At 35.4% G+C, this 14,336-nt stretch overlaps 1 pseudogene; it reads right to left on the bottom strand.

The window, feature by feature from the left end:
- Positions 1 to 1,140: 1,140 nt before the first annotated feature.
- LOC132799461 (uncharacterized) lies at positions 1,141 to 7,460 on the bottom strand (annotated as a pseudogene).
- Positions 7,461 to 14,336: the final 6,876 nt, after the last annotated feature.

Below are 14,336 nucleotides of genomic sequence, written 5' to 3'. Positions count from 1 at the left end.
AAGCCAGTATCCAGATCGCTGTGCCAGTGCCAACGCTGGGCCCTAAGGGTGGAGGATTGTGAAGTCCCACATCGGTTGGAAAGGAGAACAAAGCACGCCTTATAAGGTGGTGTGGATACCTTTCCTGTACGACGCGTTTTGACAAAACCTTGAGGGTTGGATTGTAAGAGGATTTTTCAGGCCCAAAGAGGACAATATCGGACGCGGATGGTCTAGGCTGTTACAAAAAAGGCCTCTGTCATTTCACAATTCCAGCAGTGGGTTTGTTACTGTGAAAGCAAAATTTGGTAACTGTTTTGTAATATCGACTTCATGTTATTTATTTATTTATTTTTGTACTATGTCAGGCTTGAGTGAGGATATCTTATTTTCATATTCATTCTCTAAATTTTCTTCTTCCACATTGATACTCATATTGTCCATTGGTTTAAGATCATAACATTGACATCCTTGTTAAATGAGTATTAGAAAACTTGAATATCAGAAAACTTGCATAGGAATCAGTTTAATGATCATAGGCAGGTAAAATGAGGGAGATTTAATCCATTGATAATGATGATTCGTCTTGTTATAGAATTTATATAAAAATGGTGTTTCTGGATTACCTACTTCGTCACTTGCATCCAAATAGAAGAGAAGAAGAAGACAGATCATTGTGGAACTGTGTATATATATATATATATATAGAAATTAGAGTTAGACAGGAAGATATCCGTTGAATATATTAATTAGTTTTAGCTTACCAATTGTATGATTTCAGCTAATGAAAATGACCAATTTTTTTTGGGAAAGAAAGAAAATTGCTGGTTGAGTACTATAACTTGTCTCAGCAATTATTAGATACATGTTTGACCTCCAAGAAAATCTTAGTAAAAGCAACCTTATCAATCTTTAAGCATTTTAATATTATCTCTGTTATCTTTTGCTACTCAGACTGATAAATGCCTGGTTATTGTTTACTGGAGAAGAATTTTCCTTATCTACAAGATAAATTTTCTGCTAGATTTGAAGTCATGAAAAATCAGTAAAATAAACCTGAATAAGTGAAGATGTAAATTTTACACTAGAAATTGTGCAAGTTCTGAAGAAACAAAATTATGTGCACATCAAAACCTTTGTGACCGTTAATGATGTATGCAATTAGTTTTTGAATTTTGAGGATGAAGTTAAAAGGAAAGAGGGTTCATCAGATAAAGATCAAAGTCTATAACCATAGCTGGTGCTAGCTTCTTCTCCCTTTGGATCTCCAGAGAAACTAGCTCTTGCCAGCTCTCTTAATTTCTTCAGATCACTCTTTGGCTCTAATCTAGGTCCCCTCAGCCTTCTTCCTTCCGTTGCTCTCTGTCCTCTGAGGTTTGTCTCTGCTGTAATGGAACCTAACATGTGAATAGCATCGGGGCTTGGTGATCCAGGACTGAGCACAGGGACTACTGTTGCACTCATGGAGCTAATCGGGTCAATACAAGGAGCTATGATGTCTCTTCTTTTTACTCTTTCTGGACTTAGAGCGAGGACTGGTGCTAGGCCTATTTTTGGTTGTGAGGATGCAGGTATGAATGTTGACCATGCTTCCTTGGTAGGAAAGGAAGGATAAGACCCCTTGCAGCAAACTTCATCCAAGCTTAAGAGAATTGTATGAGGATGTGATAGTCTTACTAGGGAATTTATTAGAGCATACCATAAGTTGAGTAACAAAGGAAATGAAGAGGAAAGACAGCATTATGAATCCCAAATGTTGTGCTTCTGTTGGATTTGTTCCAGTTGTGGTAATAAATAGGACAAAAATACCTACTTCACACAAGAGAGAAACACTTTCAACCATGTGGACTCCCCTGCTGATGTACGGTTTCAGAGTAAATAGATACATGAACTGCACCAGTGTGATTGTCAATGCTAACATGCTTTGGCTTGCTTTCTTTGATGAGTAAGTTCCAGATATGATACCTAAACTGATCCTTCTTAAAAGATCAATGACAGTATAGAATGATCTAGCACAACCCAAGAGCCTTCTTGATAAGGGAACTCTGATTTCTTCATTGAAGTCGCCTGAGCTCACGGCTCGCATTCTCCCAATGCCATTATGGCCACTTTCAGTCCACTTTGGTAAGGTGTTTGGGTCATTCCGATCGACAAAGACAAACAATGGAGGACCCTTTTTAGTGTCAAAGAGAATCCCAAAGCGAGCATAAAAGGATGAAGGAAGCCCCTCCCTGCAAAACCACATTCCCATGATAGGCCTCATTGTGATGAAAAACCACAGTTTTCTATACCATGGTGCTTTTGAACCTACAATCTTGACTTCCTTGTACTGGGCCAAAACTCCAGAGAAGATTGCAATTATGAGAAAAAGGCAAACTGATAGAATGAAAGCTGCAGGGATAGCCAGCAACAAAGCTCCAGTTATTATTCCCCCTGCTGTACCCCTTGCAAATTGGATTTTGAAAGAGAATATTAATAAAATACTTGATAGACTACGATAGCAACTGGATTTTGGAAAGAGTAAGCTTAAATAATTAACCTCTTATAACAAATGCTGAGGACTGAGAGATGCAAGGAAGCATGAGAATCAGAAAAAACAGCCCGAATCGAGGTACCAAGAGAATCCTTTGTGCTGTTGTTCCTGTTCTCCATCTTAGGAAAAGTAATATCGGAACATGTAGTGATAAATATCAATGCCGACTTAGCTCCCTAGAAGAATCTAGAGTTATCTTGTTTTCTCTTTTAAAAATGGAGAACAGCTAGTGCCTTGGAAGTGATGAGAAAAATATCTATAATTAAATATTTCTAGAAGTATCCACAGCCACTTTCTCTTCTATAAATAGGTGGTGATGTATAAGTTAAGTGTCATGTCCAATAGCAATAGAAAAAAGAGAGAGTGCTGTACGTGTGAGTGTGAGTGTGTGTCCTTTGAGTGAGAAGAGTGTGAAAAGGTGTTTTGTGTCCTAGTGTAAGTCAAAAATCAAGTGAGTGTGAGTGTGTTAGTGTGTGTTGCTCATTTGTGTGAGTGAGTGTGTTGCTCTCTTTATACGTGAGAGTGTACCAATTGTTTTATATTAATAAAAATCAATTTTCTTGGTTTCTCCTTTAGTCCTCTGTCTCCAACATGTAGTATGACCAAACCACCTCCTCCCACCCCAAGCCAGAACAAGTTCATCTCCAAGTCTTGCCACCTCCTAAGTTAACAATCTTAGCAATCTTTCAAACACTGTAAAAATCTTGTTGTGTAGGTAAGCTCCTCTCTTATAAATAGATAGATTTAATTTGTAAGTGGAAAAATTTCTTATTGTAGAGTGAAAACTATAAAAAAAGGGGTAAATTTTATAGCTACCCTTTGTCATTCTCCATCCTCTGCAAGACAAACACTTCAACTGTAGAAGAGCTTCTCATTCAAATGCTAGCACTGAGTCACTGACTGCATAAATTAGATACTCACCAGGAAATAAATGATATATTCTTCTGTATCAAGATTTTGACCATAAGGAGTGTTTCTCATGTTCATGTTATGCTGTCTCCTAAGTTTACCAGACTTAGGGTCAATCTCCAATGGAAACGGTCGCATATAAGAGTTATTTGTTGCACAGAAGTCAATTTGATAGTTAGTCTTTTCATTCGCAGACCATCCTTCAGAGAAGGCACTGAATTTCCTCGGAAGCTTATCTTTCTCCAAAAGTACATCGTTGGGCCATACTGAAGCACTATCCTCTTTCCATGGAAGCTTTTGATGAGGTATGAGCCACCTGAGACCTTTTGTTGTCTCAGAATATTCGATTGGATGGTTAACTGAGAGCCAGTCTGAAAGGACAAACACTTGTATGTGTCCAGCCATACCCTATTGTAAAAACTGGCTAGTCAGATTTTGTATATTGAACATACATGACTGTCAGAAAACATATAATATGTTGAGTTTTGAAGTTAATTGGGAAAACTTGTTGAGAATATATTCAATGAACATTCTAAAACTTACATGTAGATTTATTGAAGGGTCAGAAGTAACAATGTTAGAACTCCCAGAAGCAAGAGTGTCTATTGCTCCAAGATTTGCATATGAAACTGAAAGAACAGCTGCTGCTAATGATGTTGCCAATATTCCACCAGTCATAAAGGAATGTAGTGCAACTGATATTAGAGGGATTGAATCTGCACAAACACAGGAGTCGAACATATAAATCATTTCACAATATGCCTGACTATCTAATTAGATATTTAGGACCTTAATGTATGAGAGGAAATACAAAAACATCGTAATGAATTGGAAAATTCTTAGCATCCTCCTACCGCAAGGTTTAATTCTGGATTAAATGAAGTTTTCTAATAGATTGTTGCTAATATTCCTTTTAAAAAGGAAATGTTAATGAATGGCTATAAAGTATAAGAAAGCTGTTCTTACGGTGTTTCACTTGAAGTTGGTTTGATGCCAAATTTGGGTTTCCAGAAATATCATTTACTCTCCCCGTAGGAATGGTAACTGACATCAACTTCTGGGTTACTGCTAGGACAGTCACCGAGTAAAGATCTCCTGAGAGTTTCTTGAACCTACACGAATCATACTAGAGCATTTATTAATGTTACTTGATGCTCTATAATCAAAAATTATACTTGCTTCTAAGTATTTTTATTTATTTATTTTTTTTTCATGCTAATATGACATGAACATGTTATATATCACTGTATTACTGGTTTTAAGATCACTAGATGAACCTGCCTTGTTACTTTACCCCCAGTCACTTCTACCATGGAGGCCTCAAAGCCAAAAACTGGCTTTGTGAACTCCACTATTACATTGATATTGGATTCCTTTGTAAAATTTGGGGAACTGCTACTTAGCCATACACCAGGCTCCAGAGAATCTAAGAGTAAAAATAGCAATTAACTCCACAAAGTTTGCCCAAATCTTTTTCTTTTTGATCAAAATATACATTTGGAATGTACGGACTACTGAATATATAACATACCATAAAGAAATGTAATTGATGCAGCAGGTGAGACATGAGCACCTGTATTGCCAATTACTAAATTGGCTTGCAGTTCAATTGTAATGATTTCAGTTCTTGATACATTCTTCAGCTGCAAAAATGAAAAATCAGCAAAACAGTAAATTTATCTTTTCTGATAAATTTTTTTATTGACAGTCAGTTGAAAGTGGTAAAATATACCAAGTTTTCTGCTTACTTCAAAATCAAATCTTCGATTCCCTCTGTTTTTATCATGAATGGGTACCATGTTACCCGAGTTCACATGCAATGCCATTAGAACCTCAGCTGTAGTATTTATTATGGGACTGCTGAAGTCCAAGAAAATTTTCAGGTCTTCCATTTTGTTAGTTGCAAAAACAGTTCTTGGGACCGCATCAAGCACCAGCTCGTACGATGGAACAGAGGTCCACAAATCCACTTGCACTGGCCGTCTATCTATATCTCAATAAAAATAAATATGAACCATATAAGAGCCAAAATGAGATTTTGATAATTGAAGAAAAATGATGACTAATATCTCACCAAAGTGGATGATTATAGTTGAACCATTTGTTCTGGCGAACAGATTTCCAGCCTGATCTGTGCAAATACCATCCCGCATTGTAATTACCACGCGTCCAAATGTGTTTGTCATTGGGATAATTATGTGAAGGTTATAATTCATGCCGGGTTTAACAATTCGTAAGGAAGAAGCAATTACATGGGCTGAATCTTTGATTATGAGCTGCAAAAGGGAACTGTTTGCCATCTAAAACATAAAGTTTGCTGTAAGCTTTTCTTGAATAACATGAACTTTTCTGAAAAAAAAGAAAAAAAAAAAAAAAGAAGTCCACTTACATCACAATTTGATGAGTTTACACACTTGAAGCCACCCCGTCCGTTGCAAGGTTCACTGAATGTGACTTCCAATGCTGATTGTCACGCACGTTAATAACACCTCCATGTAGCCTGTTGACAATCGTTTTGCATAATGATTAGCCATATGCTGCTTCTCTGTACAAGTGACTGCATCATGATGTTGAGCAATTGCTAGGACAACCCCCAATGAGCCTGTGTTGGGCCATGATTTACTCCTACCTCTTAAAAATTTCAGTTGCCTAGCGGCCTGATTATGCATTAGAAACATAAAAAAACAAAGACACTACCAAAAGTAAAGCTACTACTAAATTAAACAATTCACATAAGTGATACCAGATAATAGCCACATATTATTCCAACAAACAAAGCATTTCACAGCTGGTCTACTAGTGAACTAAACAAACAATGTTGGTTATAAAGAGTCGGCTTATATCTATATGCTGATTCCATTTCTGATACGCCGGTTTGAGTATATATTAATTCTAATAGAGAGAAAAAAATTTATTACACTACATCCATCAAATTTATACCTTAAATTCGAAACTTGTCAAGATAGAAATAATAATAACTTTGAATAAAACAAATGTAAGCAAACATATAACAATAGGACTTGGACGCTCTGTTATACTTCCATTTTAATTAATTATTATTGATAATTTTATTTTATATATAAGAGATTTAATTCGAATAGGAGCGTAAATTTAGTTTTTTCTTTTTTTTTTCCTTTTAAAAGAAAAAAACAATGTATAATATGAAAGATAAACAGTCCTAATCATATAAGGATATAACTTCCCAAAAAAAAAAAAAAAAAAAAGAAAAAAAAGAGAAGAAGAAGAAGAAGATATGGTAACCTTACATTATAAAATCAATCAATCAGCGGGACAGCCCCATAGTAATTGGCCATTAATATTTCCTTTTAATAAAACTCGATTCCATCATTCCCTAGAAGAAAAAAAGAAAGACCCTAGCATTCTTTCAATGGAAACTAAAACTGAAACAACAATGGCCTTGCCGAGCTCTACACAACAACCAAATTGGTTGGATCTTCAACCCAAAGCCATTGAATTAATCATCCAAAAGATTGCAGTTTCGGTTGGCAACATGATACGGTTCAAGGCAGTATGATGCTTATGGTGTAAGGCTGCAAACTCCTTTATCTCTTCTTCTTCTTCTTCATACTCTCCTGCTCCATGGCTCATGCTTCCTACCAATCTGAGTGATACCGCAGGTTCGTGCAAATTCTTAAGTCCTGAAGATCAAAAGACATACAGGTTCAACAACATGTTCAGAAACCATCATCCTCTTGCAGTGCTGGGATCGTCACAAGGTTGGTTGGTACTCTACCATCATACATTTAACAACCCATGTCGCTTCAATCCTTGTACAACACTTAAAATTCTACTCCCACCCCTTGATGTTCATGTTGATATCGATAATGTTGTTTTCCCATGTCCGATTTCGAAGGCCATCCTCTTGTCTGATTCCTCCACTACCAAAAACTGGAGGGTTGTAGTTTCGTTTACCTCTGGACTTGCAATCTACGTGGATAATATCACTTGTACATGGATTCAATTTGGGTGTCTCAAAAAAATCAGGATATCTTATGGCATAATGATAAGATCTACGCATTAAGCCTAACCTATGGAGGCTCGGTTGAGGTTTGGGACTTTGAAAATTATCACTCTCCCACCAAAGTTGCATCCTTGTTGTGCATTTTAAATCATCTTCCTATCAATATTAAGATATTAACAAAGTTGTACTACTTGGTGGAATCAATGGAAGATGTTTTGCATGTGATACAGGTTATTGTGGATATGCCACCTAATAACCACAAGCACCAACTCCATTTTTATGTGTACAAGCTAGATTATAGTGGGGAAAACTGGGAAAAGCTTGAAAGTTTGGGAGATCGAATTCTGTTTTTAAACATAGACGGATCGAGCATTTCGATTGCAGCTCCAAATTGTTTGAACTTGCAAGGGAATTCGATATACTTCATACCCTCGACCTCAATGCCGAAGGTGAAAGTAAAATCTGAAACAATTACCTATTGCAGCTTATGCAGGCCAGAAGAGACCCTGAATGCTGGAGTATATAACTTCGAAGGAAAAGTTGCAAAGCGTTTTCCTCAACCTATTGATTTGTATATGACAAACGCAAACACTTGTTGGATTGTTCCTAATCCCATAAAGCCATCGCAGGTGATGACAGCAGATGCAGAAGTGGAACCCACACCAGGACCAAGACTAGGACCAAAAGCAACATCCAGGGCACTTCTCTCTCAATGTTTTCTATATTCGGCCGCTCTGGCTATTGTTATTTATACTTTTCGAAGCAATCCAGCGTACTCTTCTAATTAGGTGCCCTTTTTTTCCACTTAATTTTTATTTTTTATGCTTAATATTTGTTTTTTCAATATGTTTGTTTTAAGTTTTTTTTTTTTCCCCGATTTATAATATATAATATTATGCATTCAGCTTTTTCCCGACCATGAAGATGTTCATATCACTATTTTCTTTTCTTTTTTTTTTCTTTTTTTTCTTTTTTTTTTAAATTTTTAATCATAGGGTATCAATCATAGGGTATTTCTATACTAAACTGGTTATGGGTTTAATTTTTGTTCGAAGATTAAATTATTAATAGGTATTTTTTATTAATAAAACTTAATGCTCCAATTCAAATCTTTGATTTTTAATCACGTAAAATCTTTTGGATGGTAGGTTTGTTCACAACTACTTTTTTCTTTTTTTTCTTTGACAACAACACGAATGATATGGACTTCATTGTCTTCTTATCCTTCCCTCTTCAATACTAAACTTTTATTGATAGAATACTATCAAAATTGTTATGTACATGCTTTGGTATGTAAGTAAACAGGAACAGGTTACGTTATTTGATTTTAGCAATTTTTTATTTTTTATTTAAGGTTACATTGTTTCAAGAAAATTTAGATAACGGTTACAATTGTTGCATTTTTGTAGGTGTACGTACATAACAATATACCAATTCCACATATCCTCTTGGATAAGGATTCGAAATTGTTGATTTCTAGATAATAATAGTAACAATCCTTTTATAATTAACAATTATCATAATAATAAGCATGGAAAATTATTGGTATCTAGAATACATTTGTCAAATTAACATGGGAAATTCCTAGTGGTATGATTGACTATGGTTAAAATCTTTTACATAAGAAAGCAAGGACAGAGGAAAATTATTGTTGGTTTACGACTTTACATTCATAACCTGCATTCCAAACAAAACAAAATTGTTAATTAATCTTATGAAATCTAGCACAGGAGAATTGGGGTATCGACATAAAATGTTAAGAAGCCACACTGCATTACAATTTACAAAATTCTATCTCCTCCTTGGTCATAATTTTCTAGCTGAACATTAATATTCCAACATCCTTCATAGAAAGTTTAGCCATTAGGAAAACAATATCACTAGAACTATATAATAAAAATATTAGTATATTGATCATGATAAACGCAGATGATCATCCATTAATGTGAAATGTTTGCAATTATATTTGATAGGAAATGCTAATGTGAAATCAACCCAAAAGTCTGTTTGAAGCTTTTTGTTAATTAAGATAATAATACGCATACTGGAGATCTTATGAGTCATGATTGAGAATGAAAGAAGATAGAGATCCCTCTAGTTATTTTCATTAATTTATAGTATCTGATGAGGTCCACTCCAATATTTATTTGTCATAAATTTTCTTATGTTTACGTTCTATCTGTTACATTTACTTTGAAAATTCAAACAAAATAATCCTGTGATTTTCTGAACTAAAAATTTCGATGGTGCCGATTTGGTTACAATAACGTTAGAGTTACACTATATACAAGCAGATACAATGACACGTTGTCATAAATAATCTGGTGGCTCAAAGTCGTTTTTTTTTTTTTTTTGGTTCCTGAGGGCTCGAGCCCAGTTCACAGACTTGGATTGGATTGGCGGTACTCTTACCACCAGAGGTACGGTGGCAGAAAGTTTTGTGTCAAATTGTGAACCTAATTTATAAAATCTGTTTAGTTTAAACTTTGAAAAATCAATATATGACGTCAATTCAATCGTTGAAGAAGTTTGCAAAAATGCCCTCAGCTTCGGCAAAAGCTTCGGGAATCAAATAAGATGGCGGCCTTGGACAGGTGAGAGTAGGGTGTAAAAATGGATTAGGCAAAAGCAAACACAGTACAAACACATTACATTAAAACTGGGCAAAACATGGGCACCATATTATTCAAAACGTGAGCGCAAGCATTTAATGAAGTGGACCACACTTGATTAGACACAACAGGAGCTCATTGTCACCCATTGCACATGCATTTAATGGACCACTGGATTAGACACAATAGGAACTTATTGTCACCCATTGCACATTAGTAGAAGGAGGTGCTGAATGCCGTATGAAAAGGTTGAAAGACTTTTTTTTTTTTTTTTGTTTGTTTGTTTGTCTGTCTGTCTGTCTGTCTGTCTGTGTGTCCCGGGGCTGAATGCTGTATGAAAAGGTTGAAAGTATTTCTTCTCTTTTTTTTTTTTTTTTTTTTTTTGGGTCCTTACGCCTTCCATCCAACTATTCGAATCCACGGCATGAACAGTGACATTATGCCAGCAAAACTAAGCCACTTCACCAGAAAAGGTTGAAAGAATTAGGTTCATGATGTAGTTTAACTATGGTGCAGATCTATGATACGACTAATATAATTAATTTATATTTTTTATTATTTTGTTAATATTTTTTAAATTAATCAATATAACATTTTATTAAATTAATATTTATTTAAAATTTAATTTTTTTAATTATTTACTATCATATTTTTATTTATATAGAGATTTTTTTCCCTTAAAAATTATGTAATTTTTTTTTCTTTTTTATGTAAATAAAAATTACATAATAAATCATAAAATAAATTTAATTAATAGATAATTAAACAATTAAAAATTTATTGGCACATATATAAAGTGAACTGGCAGGAACACAGAACATGATGGCACGAATATGGCACTGTAAATAAACGGACTAATACAAACACAACACCATCACCATGGTCCATACAAACACGAGCACTAATAAGCCGATCTTTAAACATGCTGTGCTGTGGTCTAAGAGTTGGTGTAGGAGAAAAACTTGTTCAGAATGGTCGTACAATCTAATGTGGTCCGGCCATCCACTAAAATTTTAACACCCTTTTCCTTTTTACTTCTGCCATGCGTATTTTTTGGGCCAAGCCCAACAAACATGTACGTATGCCTTGTTGGATGAAAACAAAAACCAGAAGCAAAAAATAAAAACAAAGCAGCAAAACAAAATGCAAACACCAGAAGAAAGAAAAAAATTACTACTAGTTTATTCAATGGTTCCCAACCGTTTTTGGCTTTCAAAACACACAAGAAAAAAAAAACATAACAATATTTATACTAATAATTAGAAAACAAAAACCAGAAGCAAAAAATAAAAAAAAGCAGCAAAATAGAATGCAAACACCCGAAGAAAGAAAAAAAAATTACTACTAGTTTATTCAATGGTTCTCAACCGTTTTTGGCTTTCAACACACATAAGAAAAAAAAGCATAACAATATTTATACTAATAATTAACCCTACTTACATAAAACACCATAAAATTACCCTAAAAGAAGTTTCTAAAACTTGGACTTTAAGAAAACTTGGACCCCAAGTAACCAAGGCCCACAAAATAATAACCCAAAAAATCAAGTTTATATTTCAACACTCCCCTTTAAACTTGATTAGTTATTCCTATGAGACTTCTCAATTTAACAAAGACTTCATGCTTGAGAGGCTTGGTAAAAATATCGGCTGCTTGATCTTGAGACTTCACGTACTCCAGCTGTACATCTCCTTTGACAATGCACTCTCTAATATAATGATAACGTTTATCAATATGTTTACTTCGATCATGAAAAACAGGATTCTTGGACAAGGCAATTGCTGATTTATTATCCACATATATCTTGGTTGGTTCTTCTTGTGGACAACCCAACTTCCTTAACAAGTTTCGAAGCCAAATTGCATGACAAACACATAAGGTGGCTGCTACATGCTCCGCTTCACATGTTGAAAGGGTAACAATTTGCTACTTCTTTGACATCCATGTAAAAGTTGTATCTCCCAAATAAAACACAAAGCCACTTGTGCTTTTACGATCATCTATTTCTCCACTCCAATCACTATCACTATATCCAACAAGCTTGTAATCATTGGAAGTTGAATAATACAAACCAAAACTTGTTGTACCCTTTAGGTATCTAAGAATTCTTTTAACAACCTTCAAATGAGTTGTTGTTGGATTCTCCATGTAACGACTTATAACTCCTACTACATAAAGAATGTCCGGCCTTATACACGTCAAATATCTTAAGCTTCCAACCAAGCTGTTATAAAATGTTGGATCCACTCTTTTTCCTTCCTCATGCTTCGATAACTTGACTCCACATTCCATTGGTGTGCCAACCGGATTTGCATCATCCATCTTAAACTTCTTAAATACCTCCTTAGCATACCCTTCTTGCGTAATTAGAATTCCTTCACCTCCTTGCTTTGCTTCAATGCCGAGATAGTAAGACGAGCCCAATATCGATCATCTCAAACTCTCTTGTTATCTGCTCCTTAAACTCGGCAAACATACTTAGATTGCTGCCTGTGAAAATTAAGTCATCTACATACAAGCACACAATCAATATATCATCTCTTTTAATTTTAATGTAAAGTGCATGCTCATATGGACACTTGATAAAATTCCTTTCTTGAAGATACTTGTCAATTCTAGCATTCCAAACTCTTGGTGCTTGCTTCAACCCATAAAGTGCTTTCTTCAACCTTAAAACTTTGTCTTCTCGTCCCTTGATTTCATATCCCTGTGGTTGCTCAACATAAACCTCTTCTTCAAGAAACCCATTTAGAAAGGCAGATTTTACATCCATTTTATGTATCTTCCAACCATGTTGAGCTGCCAAAGAAATAATCAATCTTATCATTTCTAGTCGAGCAACGGAAGAAAATACTTCATCATAGTCTATTTCAGCTCTTTGACTATAGCTTTTTGCTACTAATCTTGCCTTGTACCTTTCAATCTCTCCTTTGGCATTCTTCTTGGCTTTATACACCCACTTCACGCCAATAGCCTTGGATCTTTGTGGAAGTAAAGCTGGTTCCTAGTTTCATCCTTCTTTATTGCTTTTATCTCCTCATCCATGGAATTCTTCCAATTCTTGTCTTCCATTGCCTCTTAGAAGTTCATGAGTTCACAATCAACAAATAAACAAAACAAGGTGAGATCATCTTGGTTTTCGGTTACCTCATATATCTCTTGTAAACTCCTAAACTGTGGGACCCTTTCACTTGAACTTCCGCCTTCTTAAAGACCTGCGGTTGGTGAAGCTGGTAGGGTGATCAGCTCCTCTCTCATTAGCTCCATTCCTGGCTGTTCCGCTTCTTCCTTTTCAAGATATGGGAAAAAATTATAGCTTTTATCATGTGATTCCTAATTCCACTCTTCTTCTTCATTAAATATAACATTCCGGCTGATTATTATTTTCCCACTCTTAGGATTGTAGAGCTTGTACCCTTTGGATTTTATGTCATAGCTGATGAAGACATACTTCTCATTTTTATTATCCAATTTGCTTCTTTTCTCATTAGGTACATGTCCATGAGCTATGCTTCCAAACACTCTTAGGTGTGAAATACCGGGCTTCCTTCCACTCCAAGCTTCTTGAGGTGTTTTTCCCCACACACTTGTTATTGGAGATTGGTTAGATTGGTAGACAGCATATGCAATCGCCTTTGCCCAAAAATCTTTCAGCAATCTCTTTCTTTTAAGCACGCTTCTCGCCATATTTAGGATTGCTCTATTTTTCCTTTCTACCACACCGTTCTGTTGGGGGGTTCTTGGCACTGTTAGAAACCTTCGAATTCCATGATCTTCACAATATTTTTGGAATTCATTTGATGTAAACTCTCCTCCACGGTCAGATCTCATGGATTTGATCAAAAGACCACTTTCCTTCTCAACAAGAGCTTTAAACTTCTTAAAGTTTTCAAACACCTCTGATTTTTCCTTTAAAAAATACACCATGTCTTTCTTGAAAAATCATGAATAAAAAGAAGAAAATAGTTACTCTTACCAAGTGAGTTTGGCTTCAAAGGACCACACACATCCGTGTGAATGAGCTCCAATGGCCTTCGAGCTCTTGAATTTGTCTCCTTCAGAAAACTTTTCTTGAATTGTTTTCCAAGTAAGCACCCTTCGCATACTTGATCCGGATTGCGAATACTAGGTAGTCCTCTCACCATCTCCTTTTTGGACGGCAACTCTAAACCTCCAAAATTTAAATGTTCGAATCTAAGATGCCAAAGCCAAGACCCATCTTTGTAGCAAGCCTTGAGACACTTGGCAGCATCATTTTGAATGTTGAACATGAATATCCTATTTCTTGACATCGGTACCTTGGCAATTAAGTTGCTTGCAT

This window comes from Ziziphus jujuba, chromosome 9 (assembly GCF_031755915.1).
Source record: "Ziziphus jujuba cultivar Dongzao chromosome 9, ASM3175591v1".
NCBI lineage: Eukaryota > Viridiplantae > Streptophyta > Magnoliopsida > Rosales > Rhamnaceae > Ziziphus > Ziziphus jujuba.
This window is presented reverse-complemented; position numbering and strand designations above follow the sequence as displayed.